Raw genomic sequence first — 19,273 nt, 5'->3', positions numbered from 1 at the left:
ATTTGGGCTACAAGTTTTTTGCTTTCTGTGACATGGGGGCTGAAGTTTCGGTGGGGCCAACTGTGGGGGGCTGGACTATTCTTAAAAACTACACTTAGTTTATTGTGGCTGGTAAACTCTGGCTGCAGTAACTGAGATAGAGGAGTTTGAAATATAAAACAACTGTGGACTATGGGCGAGACCATCGCGACCATCAGCTGGCCTCTCGCTAAAGCTGTGGGTGGTCACCCACAGCTTAGTGAGTGGCCAGGAGGCCATCTTTAAAAAAAAATAGGGACACCCTGATTCAGAGCGAGTGCTCTTTCAGAGCGCATGGCTCTGAATCAGGGCCAATATTGCTAACATTGATGTCCTAGAGGCCTATTCATCTTCGAGGACCGAAAAGCAGCTGTCCCCATGATTAGTAGTGGAGCTACAGTAGTAGCTGCGTTACTTACCTGTCCCTGTGGCTGGCTTCTACCTGAGGTCACACATGCCAAAAGCTGCCTAGGGGTCAGTGAAGAGGCGACGGAAAGATCCCTTCGGATCCTTCTTCACATCCCCAGAACTCCTGAAGATGGCGCTTGATCTCACAGGCAAGACATTTGCTGAATATCAGGTTGTCCATTTTAGACCCCTGATGATGAATGGCCCGTAACCTAAATATGCGTTTTCGCATGGTTAACAGCCCATTTATCGTATGATGAATAGGTGCCTTACAATCAATGTTATCTCTGTCACTACTCATAAAGAATAAATATGTATTTTAAATTTATTTAAATAAGAACTTAGAGCACATATCCATTAATAAACATAGCTGACTTTAAGTACCTGTACAAAAGCCGGCATAATAGGTTGGAGTTCCACTGAGCTTATATACATGATAATTTCTGGGACAGGCTTTAATCTGTACATATGACGTCCAGTAGCAGCAAATATCACTGTTCATAACACAAGCTGTTCGATTTACAATACCATCAGATTGATCAGGATGTGTTCCATTTAACCATATGGGGCTCCTGGTGTAGCAACTATTTGGAGAGGGACATAACTCTGGCATACGGATTCCTCCACTGCCTTCAAAACGGTACCATCCATTAAGGTTATTATCTGATCGTCCATAAACCAATAATAGTAGTAAAAAAAGTAGTAGTCATAATAAGATGTGCTCCTCGAAGGCTCATTTAGTGTAGTATAGCTGTCGCACGGATCAAGGCAGGTATGGGACCCTTAGGATTTAATGCATTCTCTAGCAAACCCACATACATCTCTTGTGCATTCATCTATCTCACAATAATATCCATCTCCAAAATATCCAGCTGGGCAGAAGCATGAATAGGATCCATAGTAATTAGTACAAATGGCTAATGCATGGCAGCCATTTAATTCTGGTCTTGAACACTCATCTACATCGACACATGTTTTATTTTCTGATATATAACCAGATGGGCAGACACAGTCGTATGAGCCGTAAGTATTGACCAGAGTTGCAAGGATTCATCCAGTAATAATAGTAGTAGTTACATTCATTAATATCATAACATACATTTCCATCGCCACTGAAGCCCTCATTGCAGACACATGTATGGGAAAGTAGGTTTTTTCTACAAGAAGCATTGATGTCACACTTTGAGCAAATATCTGTGCAAATAAAGTATAATGATAATTAATAAAAAGTCAGAATGATGTGGATTTTCTTTATAGTCTATATTATTGAATGAAATCAGAAAGCAGTTCTATTTATAACAATAACAAATTAAGATAATCTAATAGCATTTTCCTATTGTTAAGGTGCTTAATAAAGAGTTACAACTACTTCTTTGTTGACAGAATCTATATAATAATCGAGGTTGATTTGTCCCATCTTTGCCATGAGCTGTGAGAGCCTGCAGACAGTCCCCCCAATGGCTCCCACTAAGGTGACAGAGATAGGACAGATCACCAGGAGAGGACAGGAGGATTAGTAATTACAGCAGGACTGGGTGGGAGGGAGTGGGATGATGCAGGAATGGGTGGTATGTGGCGGAGCAGAGCTGAGCTGAAGTGACCCCCTCATATGAAAGGTCCATTGTTGTAACATAAAAAATATAAATATGTGGGTTGTGGACAGTTTTTCACAAAACATCCCCTGACTTTAGCTTCCTTTTTGCAACGTATAGCAGTGCTCCTCGCAGTGACTGTAAGAGGAAATACTCGAAGATCAATGTGTTTGTTATAATCACAGAGCAGCTAAATTATTTACATGTGTTGTTTTATATTTTTAGGTACATTTCCAGATAATAGGTTTCTTGATTAAAGATCCCATAACTACAGTCCTATAGCTTAAATTTACTTTCTGTACCTTACAATGTGTCTATGGCCACTTCTATCCATCTAGAGTAAGGATGGGCAATAACCGGCCCCCCAGATGAAATAAAACTACAAATCCCAGCATGCCCTGCCACAGTTTAGCTATTATTGTCCAGCCCTTTGTCTAGCTCTTTATCAGTACATGTAATGTCATATTGCTCTTCAGTTTCTTCTATGCTATATAAGTATGTAAAGATATGTAAAGGCAAGTTGTATTGTTTTGGTAAGCAACCACACTACAATTAAAATAATTTATCTGGTCACATATAAAGAATTAATAGTCATCAGACCTTCTCCTGCCATTTAGCAGAAATGTGGGGTCCTATTGCAATTCAGGTAGCTCTGGGTCTGCTTCCACATCTACAACATGGGAGGTTTGACAAACCACCTGCTCTGTGTTTACAGTATTTCTAACACATGTGCTGATTGGATAGTGCCAAAGCTCTGGACAATTAGAACCTGTGTTAGAAACTTAGACAGTGCTGTTTGCATCTCCTACCTTTGCTGTCAAAGTGGAGAGAGAGAATACAGGGCCTGATTTGGGATGCGGTCAAATGCAGACTGCCAGGAAGCCATCCGACTAAGGGGTCTGGTTACTAAGCAGTGTTAGGAGACAGAGTGAAAAGTGATAAGTCTGTGATAAGGTGCCAGCCAATCAGCTCCCAACTGTCATTTTTCAAACACAGCCTGTGAGATGGCAGTTGGGAGCTGATTGGCTGACACCTTATCACAGACTTATCACTTTTCACTCTGTCTCCTAACACTGCTTAGTAACTAGACCCCTAAATCCCAGCATTTACACCTAGATGCAGGATTAAAGACACCCATCTAGATCCCGACGTTGGAATCTAGACAGACACCTTCCTGAATGAAGGTAAGCTGGGCAGTGTTAGTGCTTAGCTGCAGGGGTGGAGGGTTAGGGAACCCCTGCAGGGAATTAGGGTTAGGCACCACCCCGGGAAGGTTAGGTTTATGATGCGGGTAGGGGGGGTTAGGTTTAGGCATCACCGGGGGGGAAGTTAGGGTTAGGCACCAAAAAGGGAGGGTTAGGGGGGGGAGAGTGGAGGGTTAGGGTACTTACCAGCTCCAATCAGGATCCTGATGGTTCGAGCTTCCAGCATCTGTATTTGGCATTACATCCAGCGGCATTACAAACTGATTCCCCTGATTCAGCAAGGAACACAAATGTGAATGCAATAGCGATTACGAATGCAGATCAACTGCGATAGCATGCTAATCAATTACTATCGCAATGCCACCACTGCACTACACAGGGGCACCCACTTTGCTTAGCACACATCAATAATGTTTAGCAGGACTGTGAAACCTTCAGTACAATCGAGTACCATCGCAGCCTCATGCACACTTGCAGAAGCCCTGACCTTACTCAGAAATTTCTAAATTTGGGGGGTGTGGCTTGCAGCCTAAGATGGAGGACACATCTTAGTGGAGCTCCTCTCCTCCGTGATCTACCTGGGGACTTCCTACCTACCTTGTGGTTGAGCACTCCTCTAGCTGACCCCTTAAACTTTGCTGGGTGTGTGGGCTACCTGTGGAGCATTCTGGCAAAGCTCTGGGTGTGTTGCTGATTGCGGTAGTGCTGCTCCTGGCTGTGCTTCCCTGCTGTACGCCGCAGTCATCTTGCTACTCCTGGCCTTTCAGTGACTGGGATCCCACCATGGACTTCCTTCCTGCTGTTGCTGAGTTACTTGTTGGAGCCCAGGTGTTTGCTGCCTCTTTCAATGACTGCTGTGACCTTGCCCTGGCCACTGGCACCACTCCCTCTTTTGTGAGCTGACCTGATCACTCCCTGTGAGACTTGTGTGGATCAGCCTGCTCATTATTACTGCCCACAGTCCTGGGTGAGTGCTGCTACTAAGCGGCCCTGTGCTTTGTGGCCCCTGCTATCTGCCTCCTGAAACTTTTTTCCTCATGCCTGCTGTATGTTTTGAGCATAGTTTCTCTATCCTATCAAGTGGGTGTATTACTCCATTTTGTTTCAACATTTCTACCTGTTGTTGCTTTGAAAGTATAATTAGTGCCATCTACAAGTGAATATCTAAATAGCAACACAGCATCTATTGGAGCAATATGTGGATGAAGCTCTGCTATTGGTTCCAAATACAGATGTGATCCTTGTTTTTGTGCTCGATCCACCCATGTCCTTATAGGAGTGTTATGTTACCTAATCATCTTATGCCTTTTTAGCTCGATCAGGTGTATCATGCCCCGTATTGTTCAAGGACAATGGTGTATATCTGGTTTTGTTCCTCATTTCGTATATTATAAGCATCGTCTCTACTATGCCTCTGTAAAGAGCTAAAGTTACTTTACCTCCGCCAGTGACTTTTTCCAATCAAAAGGGTTCCTGCCCATCTAATTCACCAAAAAATGGTTCCTCCCAGTCCTCACCACCTGAGACGGGCTTGGGAGCCTCTTCCAATTTACTGCTAGGCTCTGGTGTCGATCCTGATGCTACTGTTACGCTTACAGTTAAGACTCTTTACCAGGCATTAGCGGCCTTCAAGTCTGATCTCACCTCTGACCTTACAGCGGCTCTCCAAGAAGTTAAATCAGAGATTTCAGCTATTGGTTCCCATACAGATCATTTGGAATGCAAAATGGAGGAATTAGTGACGTTGCATAATGAGCTCATTGACGTACATGATCAACAGCAAATGGAGTTGGAATCCCTCAAACTTAAATGGCAGATATGAAGGACCGTTTTAGATGGAATAATATTGAAATTCGGGGCAATGCTGAATTTGAGGACTATGCTTTGTCACTATTTCACAAACACCTCCCTGATGTAGAGGATAAGGATTTTCTCATAGATCGTATACATCGTCTCCCTAGACCTTGGTCAGTCTCCAGATCTCTACCTAGAGATACTTTACTATGGATTAATTTTTTCTTGGTTAAAGAATGTATTCTCCGGGCAGTTAGGCCAGCAGAGGACTCTGATGTTCTGGGTGGTTTACAACTTTTTCCAGATTTTTCAGCAGCAACTAAATCCAAGCGTAGGTCTCTGGCCCCTATTACCTCTGCTTTGCGCTCTCATGAGATCCAATACAGATAGGATTTTCCAGTTAAATTGATTATTATCTATGATGGATCATCCTATGTCATTTCGGATTTAGAGACCGGGACCTGACTTCTCTCCAAGTGGGACGTTTCAGTTGAATTACCAAATGTTACTTGGAAATCGTCTCCACCCCGACCTGAATGGGCCTCCACCTGAAGTTTCTACATCTATTATTGGATCTTCCAATTTTCATTTTTTCAGTACTCCTGATTTCCCTTTGGCTGACCTAGTTACAATTTTTGTTTGTATTACATTTAGCTGGCCTCTACTGGTTTTGTTTTACTGGACCCTGCTCTACACCAGGTCTGACCTCTATCTAAAATATGGGACATACCTCGGGTTTCATGAATTACTGAAATAATGCCACATTAATACTGCTGTATTTGATATTAATGACTTTCTTTTGATGTTTTTCTGTACTATGTGATGATTGCGTTGCTTCATATTATTTTTCTGTTTTTTAGGACATGGGTGGTGGCATTATGGCCTACCACCTCACTTTGTTGTTACTTTTTTTTTCCCCCTTGTAGCAACTATGTTGACCCAATATACTGGGTAATTTGGGTTTTTTTCCTTTTGTTTTACTTTCCCTTTCCCATACCCTTGGGGATTTTTTGTGCAAAGGTATAATGTGATTTAACAATATTCTCTGTCATAATTGTTTAAGTTTGTCAGGATTTATGTTATGATTTATCCACTGTGATGGTTCACATTTTTTCTTTAAATGTTAAAGGACTGAACTCTCCCAATAAATGTAGACTTGCACTGTCCACAAACACAAAACAGATAGAGTGGTCCTCCTGGAAACACATTTTAATGCTAAAAACCCACCTACCCTTAAGGATCATAGATACTCCATATGTAATTTTGCTAATGCTCCTTTAAATGTAATGGTGTTGCCATTTTATTTGGTGAATCAGTTTCTTTTGTTCTACATTCATCTGTGTCAGATAAAAGTGGGTGATACCTAATCCAAGTAGGCCAACTGGATGATAAGTGGGTGACTTTTGTATCGGTTTATGCACCTAATTCCAACCAAGTTCCATTTCTTAGGAAAATGTGTTTAGCCATTCAAAAAATTAAACAAGGTACCCTAATAATGTTTGGTGATTTTAACTTGGTTTTAGATAAAGTAGATAAATCACATCAGCTTCCCAATGATTCCTCTTCTGGTGCCCATCTTGCATTTAATACCCTGTTAGCAGAATATGATCTATACGATGTATGGAGAATATTTAATCACTCTGCTCTGGATTATACTTATTTTCCTCATGTCCACAATTCTTAAACCATATTGATCTTTTATTGACAGACAAGTGGACTTTACAATATTCTCAGTCATTGGATATTTTACCCATTATGTGGTCTGACCATGCTCCACTACTGTGGAAATGGAATCTATCCTGCCAACATTTGCCCCCTCGTCCCTGAAGACTCTCTACCCACCTTCTTACAAACCCTGTCACTAAACAATTTATAGCAGATAGCTTTACGTGGAGTCTAATGTTCCCTCTGATACCTCTAATTTTACATTTTGATGTGCCCTTAAGGCAGTTGTCCGGGGCTCCACTATTCAAGCAGGTGCTAGACTTAAACATCAAATATTCAAGTACAGGGAGATTTGGTGGCTAAACTTAGTGATTTGGAGAACTGTAATAAGTTACACCCTTCTAAAGAATGCATAAAGAATTGTCTGCTGTTAGAAGCCAACTTCAAAAACTACTTATGGCTTGTACCCAAGCTGCATTAAATTTGCTTACGCCAAAAGTTTTACCTGATAGGTAATCATGCTGGGAAACTCTTAGCTCGTAAACTCTGAACTCAGCATGCTCAACATAGACTTAAATATGTTTTTTCCTCTAACCAATTGGATATTACCAATTTGCCAATTATTACTCTCAAATATATAATCTGTCCTCTGATACTTCTACTCCTCAATTTTCCTCTTCTACTATTGCTTCAATCCTGTCGGACATTGGTCTTCCCTCTTTGATGGCTTATCAGTTATTGGAATTAAATGCTCCATGGTCCCCTTTAGAATTGTAAGTGGTTATTAATTTGCTTCCCTGTGGTAAAGCCCTAGGTCCTTACTAATTTATTAATTTTTTAATGTGATTTTTTATGACAACTTAGCCCCTATATTGACATCTGTGTTTAATGATGTGTCTGTTATGGGTTTGTTCCCCACGGAAATGTTGGAAGCCCAGGTTGTGACCCTGCCTAAACCAGGAAAAGATCCTGCCTTTTCTCAAAATGAATGCCCTATTTCTCTCCTTAATAGAGATGTGAAATTATATGCAAAACTGATTGTGAATTGTCTTTCCCCTCTCCTTCCCTCTCTAATTCACCCTGACCAAGTAGGATTTGAGTCCGGCAGACAAGCCTTAGATAACACCCACAGAGTATTCAAGCTTATAGAACATGTTAATTCTTCCAAATCAGGATTGCTTTTACTCTCCCTTGATGCTGAAAAAGCATTTGACCACCTAAGTTGGTTATGTCCTTTCTAAATGTGGTTTTATGGATCATATGCTTTCGTCTATTTTAGCTTTATATAGCTTTACTTCAGCTAGGGTCTTTAGCAATGGCTTTCTGTCGGACACATTCCCTATATCTAATGGTATATGACAAGGATGCCCCCTTTCCCCTTTGATATTTGTTTTGACCATTGAACCACTTACTTCTAAAATAAGAACAGATGCTATATTCCATGGAGTTAAGGGTGGGACTCAGACACATAAACTTTGTCTTTTCACAGATGATGTTCTCCTTTTTGTTACAGAACCCTTGCATTCATTGCCCCATCTCCACTCTGTGTTGGATGCATACTGTATAGTGTTGCTTCTTACTAGAGGTTTAATACATCTAGGACTGATGCTTTAACTATTAATCTTACAACTTCCACTCTGCCTTTCAGTATAATTGTCATACCTCCTCAATTTATTATCTTGGAATACATATACCACCCTCCTCTGTATTGGTTTTCGATGTTAACATGTCTGCCCTAATTGGTAACCTGTCCAACTTCATTAACTGTTGGTTCTCTTATGAGATTTCCTGGCTAGGACATTTGGCTGCTTTTAAAATGTCTTTATTATTGAAACTAATATATTTGTTTTGTATGATTCTTTTTATGTTTCCTACTATTATATAGATAAGTGTCGTCTTTTATTATCTCGTTACCTTTGGAAGAATTGCTCTCCAAAATTAGCTCATTCTGAAATGATTTTACCTAGGGAACCTGAGGGTGTAGGTTTGCTGGATTTAGTTTTGAAGCTTTTTTACCAGCACAGCTTAAAGAATGGTTTTGTCCTCCCTCTGTTAATTGTTGGGTCTCCCTAGAACAACATAGCTGTCCGAAATTTCATTTTGTAGACTTACTTTGGACTCCCAGATCTCTGTGCCCTTCTAGTTCTTTATTATTACCTTCTATAAAAGCCTCATTATATGTTTGGTACAAATTAACTACTCAGATACCCGATTTCTAACTTTAATTTCCAGAACTTTCTACTACAGTGGTAGCTAAATTAATTCCTAACTAAATTGGTAGATATTCTGGAAGGTAGTCTGTTTATCTCATTTCCCCATCTACAATCCCATTATCCCCTACATGTGACTGAGCTACTACATTATATGCAAAATCGCCGTTGGTTCCAGAAAGTGTCTAGCTTGGATGCTTGCTTCGTCCTGCTCCCCAAATGCTTTATTCTCAATTGCAAAAGGGTGGGTCTAGAGGTGGTGTTTAATTTTGGTATAAAGTTCTCATTGGGTTAAGCCCCTCTGATAAGTCTGAAGCGCAGTTAAGATGGGAGAAAGATTTAGGTCACCCCATTTCTGATTCTAAGTGGGAATTTTTCCATTATACTTCTTTTCGAATGTCCAGTTGATTGAACCATACTGAAATGCAAGTTAAGCTACTAAATAGACTTTATCTAACACCAGATAAATTGCACTCTTATTGGCGTTCGTGTTCCAAATTCTGTTGGCGAAATTGTGGTGAAGTGGGCCATATTTACCATGTATTTTGGACTTGTCTTCTATTACGTACCTACTGTATTGGCTAGATGTATTTTCTCTAATTCAGAAGGTTCTAGGGTTATCTCTAGCTCCCTCCCCGTCCTTGGCTCTATTACATACAGTATATAACCTGCTTCCATTCCATTGCATCAACGATATATATTTGGGCGTATTTGCTTGATCAATGCTGGAAGCAGCATCTTCCTTCTCCAGTTATTAAGGTGACCCATGAAGTTAATTTTCACTTTTTAATGGAAACAGAATCCATGCCGTACCCCACCTCTGCTTCCTCTCCGATAATGAGGTGGATGGCTTGGCATGAGTTTATAACTGATGGAGAGGGTGATGCTTTTCTAACCAAACCGTCCTTGTAAGACCCTTTACAATTTAGTCTCAATGAATCTTCCGCTTCTAGTGAAAAGTTTGGCTATGGAAGTTATGTGAAGGTATTATATGTTTCTCTTTTTACTTGCAGATTAGTCTAGACCATTACAGTGTTTGTTTGATTTGTATTATGTATATTGTTCACATTGTGATTTGTACTTTCCCCAATTTCTCCTCCCCTTCCCTTTTTTCTTTCTGTACCCTCCCCCTCTAAAATATTTTCAATAAAATATTATTGATGTTAAAAATAACAAATTGCTAACAACCATGCATGCTTTCAGGCCTCAGGCTGCATAGGGCGTCGCAGTGGATAATTTATGCATGCCCCTGCAATGCCATTGAAACGCACTGGCACGCCAGCATTCGCCAGACCACCCCTCCATTACAACCCACAAACGGCACTTCCTGTCAATTGTTCTGCAATGGATCTGTGTAGTTACTGCGATCACAGTCCTGATCGCATTGGCTAGTTCACGCATGCATAGAGCGATACACATGCAGTATGCAACAATCAGCCAATTGTGTGCATATTAGCAGCTGCATTCCTTGCTGAATCAGGCCCACATGCAGCACCAGTGAAGGTAAATACTCCAGAACTGCAGAGGTCACTGTCCCGGTACCCCTTAATTCTGCTAGCTGTTGGATGGTGGGCTGTGGAACTTGTGAATAGACATATTTTAAGTTTATAAGGAGAAATACTTACATGTTGTGATGCCATCTTGAAAAAAAAGAAGAGAAAATAAAATGACAATTTATTAGTCAAATATAAATTTATAATTAAATAAAACTATTTCTGCAGTCAAATGAAAAACAACCCAGCGGAGGAAGCTACAGATTGATTCTAAAGTAGAAATCCCACATAGATGGTTTTTTGCTTTCTTTAAACAGCAAGTTTAGTACTGTACATCTTAAGCTTGGATTCTATTTTTTAGTTGTTTTCTTACAAATCAATGTCTCCTTTTTAAAATACCACAGTGGACAGACAAGTATGGCTGCCAGTCACACACAGACTCAGTCTATCAGAAAGCCATGTGAATTTTGAGGGGGGAGAATGGGGGGAGGATTTACAGTGCATGCAGAGTTCAGAGGATCTCGAGATGGATGCTAATTTTGCCGCCACTGCATCTTTGTACACATTGGCTGTGCGAAATTATGCAAAAGCCATCATAAGTAAAAAGACTCTCACTGCCAGTTTCTCTGATACACTGCTGCATCTAAAGATGCAGCATCGGGTCAACTTTATGAACTTCATACATCTGAGTAACCCTCAGTTACTGAGAATGTCTGGCAAAATTAAACTACTGGGGCCAGTGAATCTGCATCGAAGAGTGTAGCCACTGGCTTTGGCACACCCAGAAAACTGGGCCGACACGCTGCCCATTTTCTAGAAAGCTCTCTATAGCTGCCCCCAAATGCCAGCAGCATGTCAATGGGCGGCTGGATCACAGGACCTGATCTGCACATGCGCAGTGTGGCTCCTATGCATGCAGAGCTCATTAATCATCGTAGATTATCATAACTCTCTGATTTAGACCTTTAATTTCAGACAACTGCACTAGACACCTGTGCCTCTATATGAAACAAAGTCCAAAGTTAAAAAAATCTGAAGGTGGCCTCTTGAAGGACTTTGGTGCTGACTTATTACATGGTATAAAGCAACATTGCAGTGAAAAAAAACTTTTAAATGATGTTTACAAGGATTTTTTCTCTTTTTCATTGTGCCCTATGAGGAGCATGTCTAGAGAGGAGGGGGCCCATGTACAGTCTCCGACATGGGCCATCCCCTTACAGTCCAGCGGCTGCATGGCCAGCACTGCACTTATATACTCTGGGCACTAGAGTGAGCCCAGAGTCTATAGCGCATGCACAGGTCACCAAGAAAATGGCCAAGGCGACCATTTTCACTGTAGTGCGCATGCGCAATTGATGGGAAAATGGACACGGTGGCCATTATCCAGCCATTTTTACAGCGCAGACACCGGCGCCAATGTGAGACTCCCGAGAGGTAAGTATACTATGGGTGCAGGGTGTGCGTGCAGGCCTCCCCTGGATCTAGGGGCCCATGTGCACTGCACACCCTGCACCTATTATAAATACACCCCTGTGCCTACACTGTACATCAAAGAGCTACCACCAGTGATAACTGGTGATCATTGGTGATAACCCAGTCAGCTGTAAACTTTTTTAAAAAGTGTGCCTCTGCAATACCTTTTCTGTTATTGCCATTTGAGGTAATTTATAGGTTAAAATGATTAAAAGTAAAGACACTTTATTTCTTGAATAAAGCATTTTTTAAGGTGTAAATGTGTTTTATTATTATTATTATTATTATTATTAGTATTATGTTATTTTCTCTATTTTCTTATATATTTATGCATTTAAATCTAGTGGAACTAAAAGTCAAAATCTGGGAAAGCCGATCACACGTGCACATCAACCTAGACCAACACTGTGCAGCAGTACCTTAACTCTTGTTGCTCGTATCACTCGGCTGCTCTGGCAATGTTTATTGTCTTATTTAGGAAATCAGTGAATTTTTTTCAATATGAAAATATCACCCTCGTTACTCAACTTGTAAAAAAAGCCCTTTTATTTTTATCTAATATTTCTAATAAAGTTCTAATCTCACTTTAAAAGGATGTGAATGTGTACATGCATCAATTAAATAGCACCCCGTGAAAGCGGTCACATAATAGTAAGTTGTATTTATTTGGCTTAAATTACATATTTTTGTCATTATTAGTTCAACTTTAATAGATGTAATGTTATTAACTTACTTGATGTAATGTTGTTATCTAAAAAACAAGAGACAACAGTTAAAAGCAATTTCAAGCACAGTAATGGTGACCCTCAGTCCTCCCACCCACCCCTGGAAAGATCTGCCTCAGAGCCAGTACTGAGCATAAGCCATATAGACATATTAATAGGGTGCCATTGCTTCTGGTGGCACTTAGCAGTTATGCCAGACCACCCCCCAATGTCGTTTAAGGGGCGCCATGTGAAATTTTGCCTAACTCAATACACTGGTCATTACAAGCTCTGCTCTGACTCCCTGTAAATCACCTATCTACTGATATTTTGTTATTTTTACTTTGCTGGTTTTAAAATTATCAATCATTTCTCAATCACCAAAATGTACTTTTTTCCTCTTTAGAAAACATCTCTGTGGTTAAATCTAAAACCATACATGAATGGATGTTTCCACATTGTTTTAAGTAATGCAATCTGAGTAATGGCTAATGCAGAATTTATCCTAGATATCTCCTAGTAAGGTAGAGTGGCAGATCTCCATGGGGTGGGATCAAGGCAATGCCCACCCCATAACATTTTCTTCTGCTCACTACCACTGGCCTCTATATAGCAGTGCAGTGGCACATCAGATAGGAAGGGTGCAAAGACTCTCCCCCTGCCCCCCAGATCTGCCCCTGGGCAATTTACCAGTGTCTGGAAAGCTTAGCTTATCACTGTTTAAAAGCACTAGTCTCCTCCTTAGCTCTATATGAGAGACCCTAGTGTATACCTGCATAAAACTGTTACAGCATCTTGCACCACTACCTGCAAGCAGCATACACTCACTGACTGGTGAGCTGTATAGGACTACCTTCTGCTCAAGCTTCATTCCATTACCAGTATCCATGTATCAGTGATTATGGCTGTACCTGTTATATTTCAATAAACCAACACCACTAGTTAAGTAACTGGGGAGTTCATAGTTTGAGTCATACACTGGTGTGTGCCTATATTACTCTGCCAAATCAACACCTGCACACACATAATTTCCAACAGTTTATGGGCCCAGGGACACAGGTGTAAAATACCCAGACATACAAGCTATTAGAGATGCTCAGAGTAGCATACAGATGCCATCTTAGGCACATGTGTAGTGCAGCCTGTATAAAAACACAATAAATACAGCACAGTGTTTCTAGTGTAGTGTTTAAAGTACAGAAACTGCATAGTTATATTAGTAAGAAACATAAATACCAGAGCTACACCCATAATGGGATTTATCAAGCTAAATGGTGCAGAAAATGATGCAACCTGGAAGCTTGCTATGGAAATGCAATTAAAGATTGATAGGTTGTGGAAGATCACTGTAGAACCAAATGCATATTCAAGCCCAGATGATATAGAAAGTGCCCTTGGGTCAATTTGCTTAAGTGTGGAGCAACATGTGTACTCAGTACTACATATGAAACAGTCAGCAAAAAACATGTGGACGGCATTGGAAGCAACGTATCAAGATGGTGGTATCATGAGAAGCAAATTTTAAAAAAGTTTACCATATAACACAAATTGTATCAATGCAGCAGTATGAGTGATTACATAGAAAAACTTATATCTGTTTCTCAGCAACTTACATCTGTTGAAGTCTGTTGCAGTCTGTGATGCGCAAGTGGATAATAAAGAGATAGCTACATCAATACTGCATAACTTGATGCCTTGGTTGGGCATTAGAGGCAAACACAGTAAAGTTAGCAACAGACACAGGCCCTGATTCAGAGCCGCATGCTCTGACAGAGCGCTCGCTCTAAATCAGGGCCATCCCTCTTACTTTTTGTAGAGGCCTACTGTCCGCTCGCATAGCTGTGGGTGACCACCCACAGCTATAGCGAGTGGCCAAAATGATGGTCGTGATGGTCAAGACCATTGCAACCATCAGGCTTGCGATGAGACCCTTGTGGTAGGAGCATGGAGATAGAGCCTGGAGTGCTTTTGGCTCTATCAGAGCCAAAAACACTCCCACTGACATCACTAGTGATGTCAGTGGGGCCAGCCCCAGACAGTAGGTGTTCCCATGTGAATGCCTCCGTCTGGGCAGCCACGCCCCCAGCACGCCCACCAAAGGGAGCGTGCTGTCAATCACCATAGACAGCACGCCCCCTTTGGTGCGAGACACATAACGATGGCTTGGCCATTGTTATTCGGGTCTCGCGCATGCGCACGATGGAGCCGCCTCCATCGTGCGCATGCGCACTTGGGCAACATCAACCCGCTTGCGAGTGCTCATCGCTCGTGAGTGGGTCTGAATCAGGCCCACACACCCTGATTCAGAGCCGGATGCTCTGACAGAGCACTCGCTCTGAATCAGGGCCATCCTTCATTTTTAGAGTGGCCTTCTGGCCACTCATATAGCTGTGACCATCGGGCTTGCGACAAGACCCTTGTGGTAGGGTCTCATTGCCGCAAGCCCCAGAGTGCTTTTGTCTCTATCAGAGCCGAAGGCACTCCCACTGACATCACTTGTGATGTCAGTGAGGCCAGCCCCAGATGGTAGGCGTTCCCATGGGAATGCCTCCATCTGGGCAGGCACGCCCACCAAAGGGGGCATGCTGTCACTCACCATCGACAGCACGCCCCCTTTGGTACGAGACCCAGAGCGACGGCTTGCCCGTCGCTATCCAGGTCTCGCGCATGCGCATGATGGAGCCGGCTCCGTCGTGCGCATGCGCACTGGGCCAACATCGACCCGCTTGCGAGTGCTCAGTGCTCGCGAGTGGGTCTGAATCAGGCCCACAGTTTCATGAATGTGTGCCCTGTAATGTGAATGCTGAGACAACTGCATTACATACAAAAATAAACATTCTTCCTATACAAAGCAAGAAATGCAAAAGCAGAGATGAATCAACCTTGAGTCTTACAGATGACCGCTGAAAGTATTGCTGGTATATCGATTCAGGGGCAACAAGGCATTTCAGATGCAATGAGGAATGGTTCACTAAATGTGACCCTGTCACTATCAAAGGAATTGGCAATTGAGTTCTTACAGCTACTAAAGTTGGGACAATTAAAGCTCAATAAAAAATTGGGACAAGAACAAAAGGCACAGAAAGCAAGACGTGCTTTATGTACCAGAAATGGGAACAAATCTTATTGCCATCAGAACAGAGAGGCTACAGAGTTCACTTTGCTAAAGGAAAATGTATTGTGAAACAGAAAAGGGATAATCATAGCTACATGCACAATATGTCATTAACTTTGCATCTTTGACACACAGCACTGTTATGCAATGATGTAATTGGAACTCATTTACAAGAATGACAAGGATGGACTTTACAAGGATGACACTTCATCAGAGAAAAAATTTGAAGGGGTGAAAAAGATTGCAGAGTATAAGAGAGTTGTAGAAAATCAAACAGGTTACAGACTCAGATATCTGATAATGGTAGATAATATCGCAACAGAGAAGTGGAACAATTTTTAAGAAAGTATGGAATAGAGTATCAATTGAACATTGCCTATACTTCTGTCCTCTCTGAGCAAGCCATACACAAGTGGAGAGAGCAAGATGCATGCTTAAGGATGCAGGCCTAGACAAGCAATTTTCAGCAGAAGCTGTGTTCACAGAAGTTTATCTCAGGAACCATTCTCCTACAGTTTCCCCTAAAATACATAACACCTATTAAAGCATGGACAAATAGAAAACCAAGTGTAAGGCATGTTAGAACATTTGGAAGTTTGGCATATGTGCTTACACCAATAGAGAAATACATTACAGCTGGATTCAAAGTTAGTAAAGTGCATTATGCCTGTTTATTGTCATGAGAGCGAAGGTCACAGATTGTGGATTCCAAATACTAGAAAAATTGTTGTCACAAGATGCTATCTATAAAGAAACAACACAAGTTGAAGTATAGTTGGAAGCTGATATGCAGAGCAAGTATGTGTCACTAGACATTCCAGCAGCTGATTCTTTATCTGAAACAGAGACTATGGAAGCTCAAACATCTGATTGGTATGGATGGAAATCTAAGACAGGAAAAGAGACTTTGGAAGATTTAAAAAGAAAAGTGTTAAAAACATCAAGAATCATGATAGGTACAGCAGTTCCAAGTTTGTGAGACGAGGACTGTTGTTAAGGATCATTCTATCAGTGAAGGAACTATTGCTAAAGCATCTTCTGAGAAGGCCAAGTTGAAGTCACGTAATGAGTTGATGCCTTTTCATGTGTTCAACTCAATTTATTTTACAGATTTCTATGAAAAAGCTTAAGTTAATTGTTTGTGTAACATAGTGAAGCTTGTAGTGAGGGAGCAGGGTGCTGGAAAGTAATGCATACATGCAGGACACTAAGATCCAGATTCTTCAGGGAGGTATGTCCTCTAATCTGACATGCTCCTGGACATGTGACTGTAGCCATCATAGCACTGTATAGAATGGCATGTTCATAGTTCGAGTCATCCGCTGGTTTGTGCCTATATAACTCTGCAGTATCAACACCTGCACACACATTAGGCAAATAATCTAAGACCATCTTTGGATGGTATTATCATCTCTGTCCTAAGCAGAAGACATTTCCAGAGAGGGATCCAAAGATCCCTCACCAGCAGCCTCCATGTTGCTCCCTTGTGGTTATCACTTTACTGCAAACCTCTTCACCAGCAAGAATTCTAATGATAAATATAGGCACTAAACATAATGTCTTACCACAATATGCAGCTATAAGACATGAGAGTTTACATGGCTTCACTGTCACCAATGATAAATACACCCCTTTGTCTTTATATAGGAATAAATTCCTTTGCTGTTATTGCATGTTCCAGTTAGTCAGTCATGAAAACATAGCAAAAGTATTGAGTGCCACAAAAATATTTTACATATGTTCTGTAAGTAATGAGGAATAATATCTTATATCTATAAGAAATGTAAACTATATAAAGGCGTGTTCTGCAAAACATTTGCCAATGGTTCTTTATGGCACCAGTTTATAGGTAAAGATGCAATCCACAAAGTTATACTCTTATTTTTCCCATATACAGTATGATAAAATTGTATTAATCTGTAATGAATTAAAACATTTATATATTTTGTACTGTAGTTAAATAATTTGTTTACAGGAGACTATAAAAAAGCAGTGTGAGTTACAGTACATATTATCCTTTCATAATTCTAGTAATGGGAAAAGGAGGAGGATAAGTTTCAAAGTGTAGAATTAAAGGTGAATTCATAATTTAAGGTTAGTTGCATTTTGGAAAATCATAATTTGTAGAAGGTAATAATAATAATAATAATAATAATAATTATTATTATTATTATTATTATTATTATTATTATTACTGTTGTTAAAACTATCCATACAGTATTTTTCTATTTTTATGTCAAACTGAATAATATATTATTTGTATATTTTATTTATCACAAATTATACTTAACTTAATTAATTATTTGCAAAATACCTTTAAATCCCAAAACTCGTAAATAAAAAGAACCTCCTGCATATAGATTGATAGTCCAAAGTCCAATGCTAGGATTTTCCACAAACAATAATGAACCCCAGTATTCTGACAAGATATAATTGCCATTTGCCTGGACACCTATAAAACAGAAGGTTTGAAAGTTGTATCTATCAGAAGCAGATTTGAACTGGATTATCAGTTTTTAGATAGACTCAAAAGAAGCATTTCTGAAAATGCTCATTAGTGTACAAATTCTGTCTGCAATGGTATAACAATATAAAATCATATTGGACATCAAGGGCATCTTTTATAGTTTGCTATAATTCCAATATTGAGATACTGTAAAACAAAATATGCATTATCATACTGAATATGTATAAAACAGTTGTCCTTATTTTGATTTGAGCATATTTAAAGCTAAGTACACACCTAACAGATATATCTGCAGATCGACTGATGATGGTTGTTCATACACACTGAACAACCCTCATCTTTCATCTGACTTCGCGTCCCGCTGGCCGGGGGTTGCCTTGTGCCCCTGTCTCCATGGAAACTGCTGCAAGTGTACGGGCGGTCAGCTGACTGTTCGTAAAACAGCATGATGGACAGATATATCTGCCATTGGCTGTGCAGCACAGCTGACATGACATGTCTGTGAACAACGCCGTTCACAGACATATCGCTGGTACACACTGGCCAACAGGCATACAATATATTGGCTGATCAACTGATCGCCCAATATATCTGCCAGTGTGTACAGAACTTTACACTTGTGGTACCTTAATACTGGAGAGATGGACTAAGGATTGCAAGTATACATTGAGCACAGTAACAGTGTGTTCATGTTGGTGTATTATGCCCCCCTGGAGATGCAGCCTAGTGAGACTTGGATGCATCTCCAGAAATGTTTCTTAGCTGGTGTCTTAGTTGTGGGTATTGGACGCCTGTGTAAGGATACATGTTGATGATGATGATAACACCATCTAGCAGCATCTGATTGGCTGTTTGCGCTATGGTATCTTCAGCTGATAGTAGTTTTTATTTAGCATTGCGGCTAAATTATTGTCAATCTTCTGACCTATTTTTGAATTTCTTATTTCAGTTTCAATGTTTGGAGGTTTGAGGTCTTAGAAAAATATGATTTTTGTATCATAAATTATGTAAAAGTGAATGGATTGCTTACTTTAATAAAATTCTAAATTCAATGGTAATATGATCAATTGTACAAAATAAGTTATGTAAATTAAAATGATTATCAATTAGATTAGGTCTACCTAACATA

At 40.5% G+C, this 19,273-nt stretch overlaps 1 pseudogene; it reads right to left on the bottom strand.

The window, feature by feature from the left end:
- LOC148538905 (uromodulin-like) overlaps window positions 1-19,273 on the bottom strand; it is a 96,711-nt pseudogene that overhangs the window by 28,502 nt on the left and 48,936 nt on the right.

Source organism: Taudactylus pleione, unplaced genomic scaffold, assembly GCF_031769625.1.
Source record: "Taudactylus pleione unplaced genomic scaffold, aTauple2 ptg000032l, whole genome shotgun sequence".
Taxonomy (NCBI): Eukaryota; Metazoa; Chordata; class Amphibia; order Anura; family Myobatrachidae; genus Taudactylus; species Taudactylus pleione.
The sequence above is the reverse complement of the archived record's forward strand: the minus strand, read 5'-3'. Positions and strand labels throughout refer to the sequence as shown.